Source organism: Eptatretus burgeri, chromosome 2, assembly GCF_056783735.1.
Source record: "Eptatretus burgeri isolate ZD-2024b chromosome 2, Ebu_testis_v1, whole genome shotgun sequence".
Taxonomy (NCBI): domain Eukaryota; kingdom Metazoa; phylum Chordata; class Myxini; order Myxiniformes; family Myxinidae; genus Eptatretus; species Eptatretus burgeri.
In genome coordinates, this window is record NC_140962.1 from 60,582,429 (window position 1) to 60,604,645 (window position 22,217).

Sequence of the window (22,217 nt, forward strand, 5' to 3'; positions counted from 1 at the left end):
CACCATTCGTGGCTGGACGAAGTCACAACAGTGCAGTACTCATTTTCCCTCCACACATTTTCTAACATCTCAGGAGTTATGGAGGAACACTGCCGCTGTGCTGCGATGCGCTCTTTTACCAAAACAATGTCCTGCACCTTTTTGTCATACACTGCACTTCACATATAAAATTTATACTTAAAAATTTATAAAGTTTCAAAGTTGTTTCATTTCAACGTGGACACCCTGTAAATCTGAAATTATTTGTTTTGCCCACATAACTGCCCCGGAATAGGATGCAAGGTATTTTTATGCCTCCGGTCGGAAGTCGCCCGTGGGATTATGTTTTCAGGCTGTCCGTTTGTCCCTCCGTATGTACGTACAAATGTGCTTACGTCCATGCAAATTTTCTCGGTTTTCATTGCAACCGCTTATCCGATTGACAAAATTTTCACCATAGATGCGATGACTCATGCAGAATTTTGCAATGATAATTATGACGTCATATGTCACGTGGAGTGGCAGCCATGTTGGGAAAACGGGAAAAATTTGGACTTCTGTATCTTCTAATCCGCACCAAGGAAAAAATTGAAACTTGGCACCTTGTAACGACTCTGCATTGTGAATAAGTACCATGTGACTGATGTTATCGGTGAAGTGGTATCCCAGTCAAAATTTGACATGTAGAACGCTGCATTCAATCGGTATGAAATTTGTGAGGTTCTGCAAGGGAAATATTTGAACACAGAAAAAATGATTATGACATCATCCATCATGTGGTTTGGCAGCCACATTGTTTTTTTTTTTTTTAAGGAAAAAAAAAAATCTTCTTCTCTGGAGCGCTTTGTAGATCGAAATGAAACTGTGCAGAAATGATCGACTAGCCATGCTAAATAAAGGTTGATAATGATGACATCAAAGTTCACATGGTCTGGCAGCCATCTTGGATTTACCCTCAAAACATTCATAAACGTTCTTTTCTAGAATGGCTGGACAGATTGAGGGGAAACTTCACAGACATGTTCCCCATGACTTGGGGATACCAAGGTGATAAAGAATAATTGGTCATGTGGTTCGGTTGCCATATTGGATTGAAGAAAAATATTAAATATTTCCTATGGAACTGCTTATCAGACTGAAGCGAAATATACCAGGTATCAAACAACAAAGCTGCATGCAATGCGGAAATGATATCATAGGTCACATGGTGTGACAGCCATGTTGGATAGAAAAACGAACATTATCTGATCAAAATGAAACTTCACACACGTGATGCCCTACAAAATATTTGGCTGAGTCCAAATTTGCAATGCCATGGGCCACATGATTCGGGAGCCATTTTTGTTTGAAAAACAAAAATTTTAAAACCTTTTTATCAAAAACCGCCTAACTGATCAATGTAAAACTTTGCTTTACATGGAGCAAGGGCAGTCGATCACAACTGCAAAATTTCACATCGATCGCTACAGTCTTCTCTGAAATATAATTTTTAAAGGTTTTCCTTCAAACAAATGTGGCTGCGACATCACCTGACTGATGATGTCACTTTATGTCATTTGTATGCAGCAAGTGGATTGGATCATAACTGTAAAGTCCAGTATTGATAGGTTTAAGCTTCAGAGAAATGATTTTTTAATTATTTCCTTAAAACCAACATGGCTGCCACATCATGTGACTAATGAGGTCATTGTTAAATAAAATATTTGCAGCAACAGTAATGGATCATCACTAAAAAGTCTTGCATCTAAAGGTTAAGTGGTTTCAGAGAAATATATATTTTTTATATGATCGACTCGGCATAAGGAAGTTGGTTCAAAATTTCAACATCATCGGTCAAATAGTCTCACAGCCATATTGGACAAAAACATTATTGGATCAATGGGAAACTCCAAAGACATGATCGGCCACCCATTCTGAATTTTATTTGATAAAGAGGACGTCATGGGTCAGGTTTCCGATCGAAGCGGGGTTGTGCAGAAGCTGGGCTGCATGGAGTTTTTTTCACCATGGAAATTTCACGCAATTTTCACCATAGATGTGACTACTCATGCAGAATGTTTTTGTGATAACTATGACATCATAGATCACATGGTGTGGCAGCCATGTTGGAAAAAAGGAAAACTTTTGCACCTCTGTATCTCCGAAACCACTTCACGGAAAAAATTGAAACTCAGCACATGTGAAGTACTCCCCATGGGAAACTGGGAAACAAGGGTGATTTTTCATCATGTCATATGTGGCTTCATTATGACATCATAATTGCATATGTCAAATGCTTTATCTGATCAGTATGAAAAATTTTGAGCTTAGTTCATCTTGGGCTAAATTGTAATTGCCAAAAACATTTATGATGTCATCGGTCACGTGGTTTGGCAGCCATGTTGTTTTTAGCATAAAACCTTCAAAAATCTTCTTCTCCGTAATGGCTGAACAGATTGAGGCAAAATTTTACAGGTATTGTCGTCTATCCATGAGGAACAAAAAGTTGTCCACCTATGACATCATCAGTCACATAGTTTGGCAGCTATGATTTTTTGAACAATAAACATTGAAAATCTTCTTCTGCCGAATGGCTTGAAAGATCGAAGGGAAACTTCACTTACATGTTCCCCAAGCCTTGGGGATACCAGGGTGTTCATGAGTAATTAATAGGTCACATCGTCTGGCAGCCATATTGGTTGGAACTAAATTATTTTAGAAAACGTTCTCTTGAACTGCTTCATCAATCGATGTGAAACATCACAGTTCTGATCTAGTAGACATGTGGAATAATTTTTTTGAAATTTCAACCTGATCAGATGCCTGGTCTAGCAGCCAGAATGATTTAATATTTTAAATCTGTGCTCAGGGATTTTACTCAAACTTGGGACAAGTATGCATAATGATGTAACGATGTGAGCGGAAGCATACTGGCGATGTCCCGATGTCGAAGGCTGTCATTCTAGTTTTTAATCAAATCATGCCGAATTGAATACTTGCTTTTAAATAGGTGATCCTTTAATAACATAACAATTGGAATATTTAAATCTGATCACATCCACATTCCATTATCTTACTTTACACTTGTTTAACTGACTGTGCATCTCATTTTCCTTAATCTGCTGACAAAGTCGATTTATTGTGGGCCTACAAATCAAAAAGGCACTTTATGTTTGTACCCAATTTCAACTGAATCAAAAACAAAGAAAGACAGCTTAGAGATGAGCACAGTATGATGTTGAACTATCTTGCCTCCAGATATTTGCATGGCAATACTCACTTTCTGCATGCATATTGATTTCTCAACCAGGTGAATAATTCACTCTACAATACAAATTCAATTCATCATAGCAAAATGATGACTGTGCTCCAAGCCGCTCCAACAAGCATTTGCTGGTCAAGCAAGTGTCACTCCAGTCCCCTCACCATTATGCAAAGCCCTATGCGATGTGACTTAAAGGCTTACTGTACATACCACATGATTAATGTTTGACATCAGTAAAGAGGGTTTTGTGAACCAAGTATGCACGATCATGGGTCTCGTCTCGTAAAAAATTAATTGTCGAATGGTGCATGGCTTTGTGTCGGCTCAAGAGGTCGGTTACAAACTGTAGGGTCAACAATTTCACTGTGGGGCCTTAGGCCTCACATCTCCCTTTCATAGTGTATTGATCAAAATGCAAATACACCTTCTGCATTTATATTGGCCCTCTCTTCAATGAATCTTTCAATCCGCAGTCATAGGCACATGTGGTCCACGTGATGAATTAGTGGCCACATGATGCCCTTTTGTGCATCTCAATGGGGTTGGAACAGGGAAGGTTCAAGCTTGAAGTACTTCCAGGACTTAAGGGAATCGTCCAACTACTCAATGAAAACGACTCCATATGATACAGATTAAGCCAGATAATGTCTGGAGACACCAATTGTGCTGGAGAGACATCAGAGCGGAATAGGCAAAATTATGAGTCGTTAATTGCAATATTTTGTTGACATTTTGCTGCATAATGCACCCTCGAAGCGATTTAATCCCCATCCTTTATTTTAAATGGGGTGTTTTTTGAAATGACAAAATAACACTTTCAGTTTGTACCAAATAAATAAATCAAGCAAACAAGTCTTATTGCTTGAAAAAAATAAATGAAGAGCTTCATGAAAATTGTTTTAAATTTTGAATTTCATCTGCGTTTATCAGAGATATAAAAGTGCCAGACAATAAACCCTAATTTTGTGTTTGCACTCGACTCCACCCTCTCGTTTAAAAACTTTCCTTGATGCCTTCAAGTGCAAGGCTCTAGTCCTTGAAAGTGGAAAACGTGTTGAATGAATGATAGCAACACCAGGAACGAAAGAGCCAAATTATTGATCTTGTCCAGAACAAAGGATCACGTAACAATGCACTGCAGATGTATTAGCTTTCTGTAGACTCGGCCCAATTATGGCCTTGTGGATTCCATGTTACCAGATAGAAGTAACAGCCTTGATTGAACAAAGAACCTGCAAAATGAAGTTGAGACAATGTTAATCCAAAGGAGCAAAGAATGATACAGCTAAATTAAGTTAATTTACTCTCACTCTAAGCTTAGATAAGGCAATAAGAATCGATGTACAAAGAAGCTTTCTTGTTTAGAAGGTCACAGTGTCTCACAGGCTTTGGGCAAGCAGGATAGCTTAAGGAATGCTCACGCACCTTTGAGCTGTCAAGCCTGGGTTCGAATAATTCGAATCTCAAGCAGACCCAGCTATAAACTGTCATCCTGGTGTTCAACAGAAAGAGTGATAAATCAATGTGCGTGATGTCCATCACATTGATGTCAATCTGGAGGACCCATCTGCCAGCACTGGTTGTTGGTGGATGCTGAAGATCTCTGCGTCTTTCACGAAGAGTAAGCAAATGATCACCAGTACCCTGAGCAAACTTCAAATTCCTGCCACCAGTCGCAGCCAGTTCCTGAAAGATTTGGGCAAAAAAACGTTTCCCCAAGTGTTTCCACCCACGGAAAAAGGGTAAAAAAATGGGGCTGTTAAAGAAAAGCAAGAAGAGCCTTTTTGCGACATATTTTTAAAACATCACCATGCAGAACAGGTTATTTTTTTGTCATGTCAGTGTCACCAAGAGAAAAAATATTCACTTTAAATCAACTTTCGTGTGAGATGTTATTTAAAGTGCACAATAAAATTACATAATGACTTGAAAATGACTCGATGCAGCCACCGGTTTAAAAGACCAATACTGTATAATGGTTTGACTCTCAAGTCCAGTATAATCTTCAGCCATCCCTCTTGAATTAAGTCACGAATTTTAAAAGTGTGAAGAGTCTGAAATTTGAAGGATCCGAAAGCTGAAGGAACACATAATAAAGATGGATTTTCAATTTTCATATTTACACAATGTCCCCCAGACCCTCTCCCCCCATTTGTGGTGAAGTTAGCAGAATCCATTTGAAGAATTGAACTGATCAACGCTTGGAAGCATCTTCCAAATAATAACGAAAGGAGACAAATTAACATTGATAAGGAGACATCACAGACGTTAGAAAGCAGAAGAGATTTGATAGAGTCGGTGAAAGATTGATAATGAGGAGACACAAATGATTGTGCAGCAGAAACATTTCAAACGAGAGGGAGAGAGGGAGAGAGGGAGAGAGGGAGAGAGGGAGAGAGGGAGAGAGGGAGAGAGGGAGAGAGGGAGAGAGGGAGAGAGGGAGAGAGGGAGAGAGGGAGAGAGGGAGAGAGGGAGAGAGGGAGAGAGGGAGAGAGGGAGAGAGGGAGAGAGGGAGAGAGGGAGAGAGGGAGAGAGGGAGAGAGGGAGAGAGGGAGAGAGGGAGAGAGGGAGAGAGAGAGAGAGAGAGAGAGAGAGAGAGAGAGAGAGAGAGAGAGAGAGAGAGAGAGAGAGAGAGAGAGAGAGAGAGAGAGAGAGAGAGAGAGAGAGAGAGAGAGAGAGAGAGAGAGAGAGAGAGAGAGAGAGAGAGAGAGAGAGAGAGAGAGAGAGAGACTGAAGTTAAGTTTTTGCCTTTTGGTTTCAAATGGAAATATAAAACATTTATTTTATTATAAGAGCATGAAGAAATACCATGCTTTTGTTTCTTCAATATGTGCACTGTCACAATGAGGAGGCATTACCCCAGGTCACTGGTTCACTTCAATTTGGTCTTAGACTTTCACACTCTGGGAATATATGTATATATATATATATATATATATATATACATATATATATATATATATATATATATATATATATATATATATATATATATATATATATATATATACATATATATATACATATATATATACATATATATATACATATATATATACATATATATATATATACATATATACATATATACATATATATATATACATATATATATATATATATATATATATATATATATATATATATATATATATATATATATATATATATATATAAGCATTGTTCAATGAACTGAATGAACACCTGGGAATGAAACTTTGCATTAGCCACAAAAGGCATCAGTAAAAAGCTGAAGCATGTGCAATTAAATTCCACCGTGGTGTGTTCTTTCATCAAAACAAGTCTTTTGTACTAAAAGCGATTCATCATATTTGAGAGTTAAATCCTTGTGATCGGCAATTTGTGATCTGTGTCAGCAAGTTTTATGACAAACTGTTTGTCTGCCAGAACCAAGCCGACAACATTATTGTCTCTTGAATCAAAAAGCGGCTGAGAAAATGTCAATGAGAGAACAAAGCTATACTTCTTCTTGGATAGAATGGCTTCCAATAAAGCAACCCAAGCTTTTGCTTTGAAATGTTCTCCCAGACAGTGCAAAAATTCTTTCAGTCTTTGCAATGGTAATTGCACTTACCTTGGTTTTAGAGCATCATTTTTATATTTAGGGTGACAAACAAATTAGAGGAGTAACTACAGAGAGTTAATAGAACACAGTACAGCTTTGAGAAACAAATATATGGGCAGGGACAAAAAACGGCAAATTTAAAGATGGGGGTGGGTCTTTGTTTTTCATTTTTATGTTGACTGGTTTTGACATTTTCACATGGTAAATGCTTGTGAGCTTCAGTGGTGTGTATTATGGCAGCACTGTCGCTGACGATTCGCCAACAAGTGATGAAACTGGTCCAGCAGCTGGGGGGGGGGGAGGGGGCGAGGGCATCGGAATTCTCATGTGTACGATTTGTGAATGTCTTTATAGCTGTGGAGGAACTCAAGGAAGGGTTTGAAACAGCAAAGGGCTTACCTTTGGTCGTCTTTTATGGTTGCTTTATGCAGCATCTTCATCTGGAAGAGCATGGGAGGAGTTGATTTATTTATATAATCTAGCCAACTGGGTTTAATTGATTAGGTCAGACCTGATTGGAAAAATCCCTCCAGTCACAGGTGACAGATGTGAGTGAGTCTTTGATTTTCATATTCTGTATATATGTATATATATATATATATATATATATATATATATATATATATATATATATATATATATATATATATATATATATATATATATATATATATATATATATATCTTCTTCTTCTTCTTCTTTTGGCTGCTCCCGTTAGGCGTCGCCACAGTGGATCAACAGTCTCCATTTCGCTCTCTCCTCCATATCTTCCATTGACACTCCAACCACCCGCATGTCCACCCTCACCGCATCCATGAACCTTTTCTTTGGCCTTCCTCTTCTTCTCCTGCCTGGCGGCTCCATCTTCAGCATCCTTCTCCCGATATACTCCGCTTCCCTCCTGTGCACATATCCAAGCCATCTCAATCTTGCCTCTCTCACTTTGTCTCCAAACCGTCCTACCTGCACAGTCCCTCTAATATACTCATTCCTTATCATGTCCATCCTCGTCACTCCCAACGAAAATCGCAGCATCTTTAACTCTGCCACCTCCAGCTGCGCTTCCTGTCTTTTTGTTAGCGCCACCGCCTCCAGACCATACAACATAGCTGGTCTCACTACCGTCTTATATACTTTCCCCTTAACTCTTGCAGCTACCCTTCTGTCACAAGTCACTCCTGCAACTCTTCTCCACCCACTCCATCCTGCCTGCACTCTTTTTCACTTCTCTACCACACTCTCCGTTACTTTGGACAGTTGATCCCAAGTAGTTAAACCCATCCACCTTCACCACCTCAACTCCTTGCAACTGCACCATACCAACACCCTCCCTCTCATTTACGCACATGTACTCCGTCTTACTCCAACTGACTATCATTCCCCTTCTCTTCAGTGCGTACCTCCACCTCTCGAGGCTTTCCTCAGCCTGCTCCCTACTCTCCCTACAGATCATGATGCCATCCGCGAACATCATAGTACATGGAGACTCCAGTCTGATCTCATCCGTCAACCTGTCCATCACCATTGCAAACTGGAAAGGGGTCATATATATATATATATATATATATATATATATATATATATATATATATATATATGTATATATGTATATATGTATATATGTATATATATATATGTATATATATATATATATATATATATATATATATATATATATATGTATATATATATATATATGTATATATATATATATGTATATATATATATATATATATATATATATATATATATATATATATATATATATATATATATGTATATATATATATATATATATATATATGTATATATATATATATATATATATATATATATATATATATATATATATATATATATATATATATATATATATATATATATATATATATATATATATATATATATATATATATATATATATATATATATATATATATATATATATATATATATATATATATATATATATATATATATATATATATATATATATATGTATATATGTATATATATATATATATGTATATATATATATGTATATATATATATATATATGTATATATATATATATATATATATATATATATATATATATATATATATATATATATATATGTATATATATATATATATATATGTATATATATATATATATATATATATATATATATGTATATATATATATATATATATATATATGTATATATATATATATGTATATATATATATATATATATATATATATATATATATATATATATATATATATATATATATATATATATATATATATATATATATATATATATATATATATATATATATATATATATATATATATATATATATATATATATATATATATATATATATATATATATATATATATATATATATATTTATATATATATATATATATATTTATATATATATATATATATTTATATTTATTTATATATATATATATATATATATATATATATATATATATATATATATATTGCTGAGGGCCGGCGGGGTCGGGTGAGAAGACCACAAGGTGGGGGAAGCTACGTCGATTCCCACCAGACTCCCCGGAATTGCCGGCCGTCGCTCACGGATAATTCCGTGACGCAGCGGGTCGCTTAACCGACCGTGGAGGCTAATAACTCAACCGCATGGCCGAGGGTCCTCCCGCCTATGGAATCGTGTTACCTAATTAACCACACAGTTTAACCACCGGGGAACCACACCCTCGGTACGCCTTCTCCGAACCGGATGACTCTACCGGATCGGATCACCTTTCTGGATCGGATGCAGCCGAGCTACACTGCCAAGGACAGACCGGCTAGAAGGAATGGACCATTAGGATTAAAGACCCGGCTAAACCTGGACTCAAACCATCTTGGACCAATGAGGGAAAATACAAACGCGAGCTGGGAACATTTCTACAACAATTATATATTTACAGCAAGCGAGGAAAAGCATGTGGCACAACATGGGTTTATTGGTATGTAACGCAGGAAAAGAGGAGAGGGGTGTATGGAGTGTGACAATTATACAAGCAACTTAACAAAGCAGACACAGTGCAGACTTGACGCGAGATTATTCACAGTAACAACAATAAAAGATCTTCTACAGGCTTACTTAACAGACAGGTGCCAGCACACTCAGGCATACACATAGAAAAAGAAACCCCAATGAAAGAAATGGGCTTTTGCAGCTAGGGAGGGAGGGGGTTGAGGTTATAGTTTTCGGTATCTGGGTGTTTCAGAGGGGAGGGATGCTCCGTGGTGCGGAACCCAACAATAGCCTCGCTATTCCGGCCACAGCCGCACGTGTGGAGATCGTGTTCCGAACAGGAGGAGCTTGAGTGGAGAAGGGAGGAGTCCAGAGAGCGAGGGTGGAGCATTCGGCGGGACCAGGCAGGAGGTGATTCGTCGAGATCGTGTGGGCGGGGACGAGATGCAGGAACACTAACTTCTTCTACAATTCTCAACACACTTCACTCCTTCAATTCCTCAATTCCTTCTTCATTCCTTTTACATGGAGAATTTCTCCATGCTTTATAGAGCCCGAGGGTCGAGGAGGGGCCATGCCGAATCCGACGTCATCATCCGCGTCGGGCATTCCGACTGGGTCTGACCCCTCACGTGGTCCGCCTTCCTGGGCCGGGCTTCAGCCAGACGCTGGTACACTCCACCCACCTGGGTGCTAAGCGTACGTGACTCACCGCCCATGTCTGGTTTGGAGTCGACACAAAAGGAATAGGTATATCTGTACGTATATTAATGGCATAACTAACTTGGGATAATCTGTTGTATGCATGTGGTTCCGAGAACTGAAACTATATATATATATATATATATATATATATATATATATATATATATATATATATATATATATATATATATATAGATATATAAATATTTATAAATACAGTGCCTTCATAAAGTTTTCACACCCCTCAACGTTTTTCACATTTTGTTGTGTTACAGCCTGAATTTAAAATGGATAAAATAAAAAAAAATTGTTAATGATATACACAAGTAGGGTGAATATACTGGTTCTGGCTCATTTTTCCCCATGTAAATGAATGGGGGATTTTCAGCGATTCATATTTTTTTCCCTAAAAATAAACCCCCTTTTTATCCCAAGGTATATTTATTTGTCTCACCTTTTAACCTGGGGACACTTTTTTTTTCAAATAATCCATGCAATAAGATAAAGATTTGTTCAAGTACTAAAGTGGTAATGTGATTTGTTAAAGGTGATTCGAAAGAAATATCTGAAACGTCTAAGCCTCGGGACACTCTTTATCAAATAACCGATGCATATTGTTTAGCTCACTCATTGAACCTATAAAGATTTGTTCATTCTCAAATTCCTTCAATAGTCTAATTTTCTTTGCACAATAATCCCCATCTAAAATATTGAAAAACAAAACATTTGAATCTTTATATTTTTTAAGATACCCCTTTTGTGCCATTACGAAATGATAAACTTCCCTTAATGCTCTTGTTTGACCACCTCCTGAGCCACATATCATTTTGAGATGAGAGTAAATTGTTTTTTCATTGTTCAATTGATAACCATCAAAGTTTTCAGTCCATTCAAGGATATTCATTTTTTTTCTTTACATCCTCTAACTTACTACTTTTTAAATTGATTCGCTTATTTGTTTTATTTACCTTTGTTTTAGTTATTTTTTCAATAAGACTTATTTGATATTTTTCACATTCATATACCAAGACTGAGATTTTCTCCACTCTTTAGTTTGATTAATACTTGGTTTGACCATTTATATATTGCAAAAAATGCGGCGGTAGCCCTTAAAAAACCCTAACCCATCTTCCCATCATTAAAACACAATATATTCTATTCACTCTATCATACAATATCCATATGGAACACAATCTATTCCATTATCTAAAATAAATCTCTTATCATCAAAGGCTCCTAATGCCTTTTTATTTACTTCTTCACTATATATGTTATGTTTATAACTTCTTATTGTATTCATTTTCCTATATTCTTCTTTCTTATTCATCAAACAATTATAATAATTTCTAAAAGTTATTGATTTCTTTATTACATATTTCTTTATTCCCTTTAACCTCTTATCAATCTGATCACCAAACTTATAAGCATATGCCTTTGCTCTCAATCCAATAAACTCACTCATTACTTTTCCACCCAACTCATCCTTAAACTTACCAATAACCTTTTCATTCTTTTTGGAAAATAACTCAATCTTCTTACTGAAATTACTTGTATCATATACTCCAATATTTTTCTTCATATCTTTATAAACATCATCAGTTTTTATACCTAGGATAAAACTATCAGTGTCCATATACAACAATGAAACATTTTCACCATACTCTTTCTTTAAGTCATTATACAAATAATCAGACATCAATATCTTTGATAAATCAAGAACTGCTGTTCCAATATAAATTGGTTTATCCATTACAATACTTTCCTTTTTCATATGAATTGCAGAAAAGTTCTCTGAAAAAACCTTCTCTCTCAAAACTTGGTTTATTCATCAATCTCGAAGCTTCTTTCCATGATGTTGCGAATCTAATGTTTTGCCTGTTTCTAACATTTTCCATAGTCTTTCCAAATACAGCATTATTCATTAATTTATAAAAGTCCCCTTCAAATTTTACTTTTGTATTTGCTCTCATATCTGTATTGAATTGAATATACTTTTTCACCCAAGGACTTTGTTTAAATTTTAAAACTCTATGAATTTTAGCTACTCTCAATCCTTCTCTTCAAAAACTGTTTTAAGCTTCTCTGATGCAAAACATATCCCTCCTTATCATAGAATGTTGTTAATAACTTTTCTGTTGATTTGACTTTAATATTAAAACTTTTATGATAATCACTGAACCATTCTTTCTTTGGGGTTTCTTTCTCACATGCACAAGGAAGGTCTTTATGCTTATTATGAAGATCACTCGGGTACCTCAAATCAACTTCAAAATAATAACCTTCTTCTTCATCATTCAATTCCTCTTGAGAAAAAATAACAATATTCATCAAAGCCTTTTCATAATCCTTTTCTTCCACCCACTCTAATTTACCATAATTTCTAACTAACAGCTTGAAAGATATTTATTATTTGCTTTAGCCTATCTTTTTGAACATACTTGTGATATTCCACCTCTCTTGGACTTCTCAATCATCAAAAGCATATCAACATCACTGATTAAATCTATATCTTGTTTTGTCATTTTCAACATTGCACTCCAAGCTAAACCAGGAGCTGTGAAATAGTGGGCAGGATCTAATCCATAACAATTTTTATTATGACAGAGTGATCTAAAAGCTTCAAACACATCAGCTAACAATAAAACATCTGTTTTTAGATATAAATCATGATATTCTCCAAGGTTCTTTATCTTAAATATTTTCCATATTTCTTGTGCGTGTTTATATTCCTTATCACTTATCTCTTCTTCATAAAGGTTATTATGGAAACTTTCTTTTGAAGGAAGTTGTGTTTCTTTAAATCTCATAAATGAATCCATATAATCATAAGGATAAATTCCCTTACTTGTAAGAATTTTCTCTTTACTTTGAATTTCATTCCTTGTTTGAATTTCCTCTCTCGTGAGAATTCCTTCTTTAATCAGAATTTCATCTTTAATCAGAATTTCCTCTTTAGTTAGAATTTCATTCATTGTTCGAATTTTCTTTATAATTAGAATTTCATCTTCAGTTAGAATTTCTTCATTAATTTCCTCATTAATTAGAATTTCCTCTTTACTTTGAATTCTCTCTTTAATCTGAATTTACTCTTTAGTGAGAATTTTCTCTTTTGGAAAGAATGAATTAAGATTTGGAAAAGAGTCCGTGGAGCTTAGATTTGATGCGAGGTAGGCTAGTGGTGTTCCCATAAACTTGTAAGAATCTAGAAACCTAATATGAGTTAAAGGTTTTGTGAATATCATTTTTGTAAATGAAATATACTTTTGACTTGTGTTTGTTATGGCAGAAATATTCCCTGGTGTTTTTGAAAGTTCATTTATAAATAGATGTGTATCATAGTTGGCGCTGTTGTGAAGAAAGACTGGAATAAAAGAAGGTAATTTATAATTAAGATTACAACAGGAATGAATATAATCCATATACATTAATAGAAAGATTATTCTTTTTCTCAAATTTAGGAATATCTGTTAGTAACCGGGCGTAGTGGCGTGCGCCTGTAATCCGGCTACTCGGAGGCTTGGGTTGGAGGATCGCTTGAGGACGGGAGCCCTGCACTGGGCCGTGCGATGAGAGGGTGTAGGGCAGCCCAGAATCATGGTGAAACCCAATCCTTATCCCTGTGTCGTAAGAGGGGACCAGGGTTGCGTCAGGAAGGGCATCCGGCGTAAAACCTGTGCCAAGTCAGTATGCGGATCATAACGGATGATCCGCTGTGGCGACGCCTTACGGGAGCAGCCGAAAGACGAACAACAACAACAAGGAATATCTGTTAGTGGCATTGGGAATTTAAAATCTTTAATGTCCAAGGTATTTTCATATTTCATATATTGTTTTCCTCTTTCTGAATTACATTTTGGTTGATGAAAGTGAGCAAGAACAGACCAGAGAAAACATTTATTATCATTGTTCTTAATATTAACAACTGCCTTCTTTAGTTTTATTTCTTTTGGTAATTCAATATAAGATGAAGCTTGAAGAGGGTTTGATTACAGAATGTGTATATCTAAAAAGATGATTTTTTTAATATTGAATCCACTTCCTACCACTGTATTATCAACATCCTCCTCTTGTTTTGATAGTTCTTCATAAACCCCACTATTTAAAAAATCTTGAAATGATGTTATAAAATGAAGATCTGTTCTCATATAAGGAGTTTGTTCTTCATCTTGTCTTTTCATATTCATTTTCACTCCCATATAAAACTTTAAAGTTTTCATTTCTTTTAATGTCTTTTTCATAACTTTTTCAACATCAGGTTTCACTATTTCAATTGATTCAGCTATTGATGATGGACCAGGTTCTCCAAATTGAAAAATCCTTATTTTTATATGCCCTTTAAATGCACCATCAGTGTTTTCAATATAATAGTCTCCCTTTACTTTAAACTCATTTTTCTTGTGTTTTTGTGATTGAAGATGTCTATTATAACTTCTCTTCAAAACATCCTTTGAACAGATATCACAATGTTTGCTTTCCAACTCAAGAGGAGATATTTTATGAAATAGATTAAATGTGTGTTTGTTGGTTCGGAGGTGCTTTTTATAATGTTTATATTTGTGATTACAAACATCGCAGTATGTTGTATTCACCATATTTATATAATAAATCTTTGCTTAAACTAAAATTTTCTTGATGAAAATTTCGTTTATTTTACAGGTGAATCTGTGCTTAAAACCATTTTATCCTCCAACTTTTTCACTTAATAAATACAATGTTTCAAGACACAAAAGACAAGTTTCAATCAATCTCTTCATTTGTTAAAGATACTGAGAAATATGTCAAGGATGTAAAATTGAACAAAGATAAATATAACAACTATTGGATAAAAACAATTATGGTAAATAATATGAGTTCTTCAATTTCCTTCAGTGGAAGGGCTTTTAGTATACCTGGTAGAACATCAATTAAAGTATCTCTAACAAAAGTTTCTCCTCTCCTTCTGGTAATATATTCAAAACTAGAAAAAGCAATGAAACAAGAAAAAGTATCAAAAAACAAAAACCTTATGGATGAAGCTTTAGAAAGAAAAGATAAGACCATCTGTAATATGCAAGGAGAAATTTGTATTTTTTTCAACAACCCGAAAGATGTAAATCCTGATGAAATAAAGGATGTAAATATATCAGGTGAAATGACATTTTGTTCAATAGTAGTTAACGATCATTTTAAAATTACCTTTAATATAAAAAATGTTATCGTTGAATCTGGTAATGAAAAAAAGTATATCGATATCGATGGTAATATTATTAAATATGAGTCAATATACAACTGAAAGTATAGATGAATTTCAGTTTAAGTAAAGTTTTACTTTATAAATATGCTAGACTTTCCTGATTCTCCATATGACAAATTTGAGAATTGTCCTGCGTGTGAAAGACGGGGATTAAACACAGAGTCAAAAGCCTATAAACAATGTATATTCTGTGATTATCTTCTAATTAATGATAATAAAAAATATAAAAAGGAAAATAATTCTTTTAGATTTACACCAAAAATGAATTACTTTACAAGATTGATTAGAGAAATGAATGTAAAGTATGGGGGTGATAACACACCTTTCCTTACAAGGTAAGAAACTGAACGTATTAGAGAAATGTTCAAAGGATTCTTGTTATATATTATTCATGGATGTGATTTTCAGGGAAATATCAACACAAGATATTGCATAAATAAAATAATGGATTATCTTGAAATTAAACCTGAACTTAGGATAAAATATAGAGTTTCTAAAAAGCCAATAAGAAATTAAATAACCTGTTTTCCAAATATATAAATGAATGATTTTTTACCCATTTGGGAAAATAAGATAAAATTTAACAACCATAAAAATCTCCCAAATTCATTAAGATGTCTCATAGTTGGTTCAAGTGTATGTGGAAAAACCTGCTTACTTTTAAAGATGCTCCTCACTCCCAACTTTTTAGATTATGATAATTTAATAATTTTCACAAAGTCGAGTTTTCAACCAGAGTATCAACTACTCTCACAAGGTTTTAATGCTGGTCTTCAAAAAGAAGATATAATCGGTTTATTTAAACGTCAAAAAAACCTAAATGATTATAACATTGAAGATATATTTCAACTATTTTGTGATACACAGAGATGTAAAAAGAAATCAAATCCGATAACTTGTATTCTTAGTGATAATACGGATGATATACCGTCTCCCCAAGATTTGGATAAATTAAAAAAGAACCTCGTTATCTTTGATGATTGTGTTAATGAGAGAAACCAAACGGTAATGGACAGCTACTACACAAGAGGGAGACATTCTTCTTGTAATTGTATTTATCTTAGTCAATCGTACTTTCAACTTCCTCGTCGTTCCATCAGAAACAATGCTAATACTTTTATTTTATTCAAGTTAAATTCAATAGATATCAATAATTTTTGGAGAGATAATTGTTCTACATTATGTAGTAAAAAGAAATTTGAGGATTACATGAAGCACACGACTGAAAAATATAAATATATTGTTGTGAAACAAGATGAGTTATTAAGGGATATATTTTTTGTTTTATAAACAATTACATATATAAATGACAACTATTATTATAAATCTTGTGGATAAATCTGCTTCTGGAAAAAACTTTCATAAATCAAGGTTCTTGTGTAGTACAAATGAGAATATTGTAAATTTACTTAAAAAACACCCCGTGATACGCATTGTATCAACAACAACTAGAGCAATAAGACCTGGAGAAGTAAAAGGTGAAGATTATCACTATATTTCAGTGGAGGAACATATGCGATTGAGGAATGAAGGTCAAATATTTGAAGAGGTTTCTCTTGGTACAACAAAATATTCACATTGTAAGAGTGAGTTAAGGAAACTAAAATCTGGTGGTCTTGGGATATTAGAAACTAATCCAGAAGGAACGAGACAAATTATTAAACATCTGAGTGGAGTGAAGATTTTATCATTCGGTTTTGATGTTGATGAAGAAACTCAACACAAACGTATGAAAAGCAGAGATGCAAGTATTAGTGAAGAAGAAATTACAACTTGCATTAATGTTAATAAAGAATTTGATGAAATATTAAAAGAAAAGGATTTATTTGAACACATCTACTTGAATGATTAAGAAAAGGAAAATTTCCCTGTTGATCTTTACAATTCATTAAATGATATTTTACAATAAATAATTGGATGCAAAAGAAAGAGCAAGAAGATTTAAGGAACATCAAGAGTTGGTTTCAAAAGTTGTAAAACAACAGGAAGACATATAGAAGAAACGCAGACAGAAACTAACGGGCGAAGAAGCATTTGAAAGGAAGCAAGAGAAATTTTTTAAACCACTTTTAAAAACTTCCCAAGAAAAAATGAAAGATATTTCCACAGTTCCCACAGTAGAATATACTCCTAAAAAACTTCAAATGTTAAAAGATTTTGATCAAATGACGGAGGAAGAATTAGAGCATTTAGGAGAATTAGAATATGATGATGAAGGTTTATTTCAACAACTGGAAGAGATTAATCGACCCCCTGATTATATTGTGAATGCTCTTCAAAACAATGAATATTCAGCGGATTCAAAAACCAAAGCAGGACTCATTCCAACAGAACAACCAGCAATATTTCATCTTGTTCAAGAAAAGGTATTGATATTTAATGATGAATTAAGGTTCTTGGGTTCTGCTCAACCCCCTGTTAAACTAACTCCGAGATTAATGTTTCTTCTCACAAAAGATGGAAGACAAGGTTCAACTGTGAGGGATGAATCAAAGTATTTTGGTAAACCATTGGATATGAAAAATAATGATGATAGAGTATATATTGATCTGCTGAACACTCTAATTTATAGGGTTAGTATTTCTAGTAAAAGTAGGAAAAATGAGAAGGAGAAACACATTATTCAGGCTTTAAGTATCCTTGGTTCAGGTGTTAGTTTTCTTCCAAATGACCCATCGCAATTAGTTAATAGACTGTTATTGTTGTTAGGTAGTAAGAAGGCTGGAAATAACAATTGTTTTAATGAAGCATCAGCCATTTTAGACCAGTTGATGAACATGAAAATAATTAATAAATCTCAATATAAAGACATTTTATCTCATATTAAATAAGATGAGAAGCACAATCCTGAGTTTTAATTTCACAACAAGCGACCACACATCTTCATTCCCATACCCACTACAACTTGACCCAACAAAAGAATATGAGGCATCTTTATTGTCCATGGAAACTTATAATACATTATTTAATATAACTGATAAAAATGACCAGTTTAGTTATAATCCCGGTAGTGGATACAAAACGATAACGGTCTCACCCGGAGCATATGAGATTTCTCAAATATCTTCCGAAATTGCTCGTCTTATGAAAGAACAGGGTGATGAACCAAAAAATATTGTTATCGACATTCAAAAACATACTTCAAAATCAACGATTAAAGTTAAAAATAACTACAAGGTTGATTTCACAATTGATAATTCATTTAGAGAGTTATTGGGTTTCTCCTCAAAAAAGATTGAAACTAATGGGACGTTTTACAGTGATAATGTCATTCAAATATCCTCAGGAATAAATTCGGTGCTAATTCACTGTGATTTGATTGATGGTGCTTATAATGATGGAAAAAAAACAAATACAATATTTTCATTCAGCGCATACTCAACCCCAATTGGTTATAAATTCAATATGGAACCTAAAAATTTGGTTTATCTCCCTGTGTCAGGAAAAACCATACACAGAGTAAATTTTAGGATAACCAACCAAGATAATCGTATGATTTCTTTTAATGGAGAAGTTATATCCATCAGAATTCACCTACGTGAAGTTTTCCAATAAATAAATACGATGGTTATTGTGAGGAAACACGAGTTGGGAAAATATAAAATAATTACAGGGGATGGGATGTTCCTTTCCCCATACTACAAGGGTGAAGGTATGTATCTTGGTAGAGGATTCTACAAACCTAAGAGACAAAGGGGTGTTGGACATCAATTTAGAGGAGATGGGATAATTGATACTCTCATGGGTATTGGTTCAACTATTCTAAAACACAAAGATCTAATTGGTTCAACTGCTTCTGCTGTGGGAAATATAGCAGGTGCTTTGAAGAGCATAAAAGATGCCCAGAAGGAATCTCATAAATTACAAGCAATAAAAGAAATTAAGAAAGGCAAAACTCAGTTGTCCCCCCAGAACGACAGAAAATAATTCGAATACTTGGATCAGGGTTACAAAAGTTTTAACATCTTTTTTCCTAAATAAATACAAGTATGGAAGCAATTGATCGTATCTATGATTTGGATGATACTATTATTATCTCAAACTCCACTAAAAAAGAAGATTACTTCAAGGTAAATGCAATAACTGGAACAGACTGGAATACGAATGGTACAAAAAGTTTTGAAATAAATAATCAACAAACCTATTTGAATCTATCCGAAAGTTTCTTGTTGTGTAAATTTAAATTCACTGAGGCTGCGACTAACACAAACGCTACACTTGTAAATGATTTCTTCTGGAAAATGTTTGATAGTGTGCGTTTGTATATTGGAACACAAGAAGTTGAAGTGGTTGATTATGTCTCTGCTGTATCTGAAATGATGAAATTTACACTCTATACATTCAGTGATAGAATGGGAAAGGGGTCTGTCGAAGGTTTTATTCCTGATATGTCAACGGGAACAAACACAGACCCTGGATATACTCAAAGGAAAGGAGCGTATAATGATGACACAAAAGCAGAAAATAGTTTTACTGTGGCAGTTCCTCTTAAAGGTATATTTGGATTTTGTGATCATGATAAAGTTCTGTATGGTCTTAAAATTAGATTTCAACTACAAAGGAATGATAAGGAAAATCGATTGCTTTTTGGTGTTGGTAATGCTTTTGGTGATCAGAATAAATTTGTAATTGAGGAAATGATTTGGTATATCAGTGAATATACTCCTAATCTTAAAACAGAAGAGATGTTGAATAGAAGACTTAACTCAAAGAAACCACTCAGTGTATCATACCTCAAAAGAAGATGTCAACACGTTAAACTCAACCAAACTACTTACACGTGGAATTTGGGTGTTCTGGAAGGAAAGCCACGATATCTGTGGATCATTTTTAAAAAGCCAGATGGTGATACTGCGACTGATAAGAATAATGCATTGAGTGATAATGCTAAGGTGAAACAACTTCGCGTTTCTCTAGATGGAACATTTTATCCACGAGATAGATTGGAAATTAATTGAGAAAAAAATGATTTTGCTGAAGCATACAAGTCTTACCAAAAGGTGTGTGAAAGTAATGGAAATAAAGAACCTATTTTGGATATGACAGCATTTAAAAGTTTGGATACAATCTATGCGTTTGACCTGAGCGCTCAAAAGGAAACTATAAAGTCTAATCGAGTGGATACTTCCCTATACATTGAAAGAGGAGAGAGTGAAGAAGTTGATACATATTGCTTGCTTTTGGAAGAAACAGAATTGCAGATTAATACAGATAATGGTGTGATGATTAGTCTCACATAATTTTTTGTTAAATAAATGAGTGGCAAAGTACCAACTGGGGTATATGTTAATCAAATCAATCTTCATAAACTATCATCTTGTGTTCAAAATCAAAAGCCTTGTACGATTAACGTTAATACAATTCAGAGAAAAGGAGCAGTAAGAATTGATGTTTTGCTCACAAGAGAACAGGTTAAAATCTTGAATGACACTGGCTCACTTAAAATTAAAATGACAAAACCAATGTTGAAAAAATATTCAATAAGAGAGACGAGTGGAGGATTTCTCCCATTTCTAATTCCTTTATTTGCTGGTTTAAGTGTGGTTGGAGCATTGACGGGTGGTATTTCAACAGCGTTGAAAACTGCCAACGAAAGGAAGGCTCAAAAAGAATTGGAAAGACATAACAAAGAGTTGGAGAAACAAATTAGTTGAAGTGGTGCAATTGTAGATTTTGCTGAAAAACTTGAAGGTCTGCCTGATAAAGCGAGATTGTTAGTTGGAGATATGCTTTCTTCTATAGCACAAGCAGGTGTACAATTAACGAAAAGAGGTAATGGATTATATCTTTCTAATAAATAAATGAGCATTGATGAGTGGTTGAAAGAATTTGGAAAGAATACAACATCAAATTTACAACTTGTCAAATATTGTAAGAAATTAAAAATTCATAATGTGGTTATTTGTATGAGAGATGAATTAACAAATGTGCTGAAACATACAAAGAATATTATTATGAACTTAGAAGATAATAATGGGAACGGTTCTCATTGGGTTTGTATTTTTAATAGTCAAGACAAATATTATTTTGATAGTATTGGTCTTCCACCACCTGTTGAAGTCATAAAATTCTTACAGAATGGTGTTTATCAAACATTTCAAGTCCAAGAATTAAATTCCAAGTGTTGTGGTCAATTATGTCTATATGTGTTATTTCAACTCAACAAAAATAAAAAATTTTATGATATTATTTTTAATCTAATATAAATGACTTATGTTGGTAAATATGGTTCTATATTTGCTGTATCTCAAGATCTGGATATTGATTTATCAAATTATTACACAAAGGCACAGGCTGAATGACATAAATATAATATAACCAAAAATATTAACATGAAAAATGCTTATAAATTAAAAAAATTATCCAAGCCCGACTGACGCGAATGACTTGGTGAGATTAAGCGATTTATCACAATATATATCCTTAAATAAAACGGCCGTGTATTCCAAAGATACAGAAGTGTTGA

At 34.0% G+C, this 22,217-nt stretch overlaps 1 long non-coding RNA gene across 1 annotated transcript in view; it reads right to left on the reverse strand.

Moving 5' to 3' along the window:
* Nucleotides 1-4,686: 4,686 nt before the first annotated feature.
* The window catches only part of LOC147032141 (uncharacterized), a 97,678-nt gene continuing 80,147 nt past the window's right edge, over nucleotides 4,687-22,217 (reverse strand). The window contains exon 6 of the long non-coding RNA XR_015055047.1: nucleotides 4,687-4,909. This is a non-coding gene — a long non-coding RNA (uncharacterized LOC147032141). The remainder of the gene's footprint in view (nucleotides 4,910-22,217) is intronic.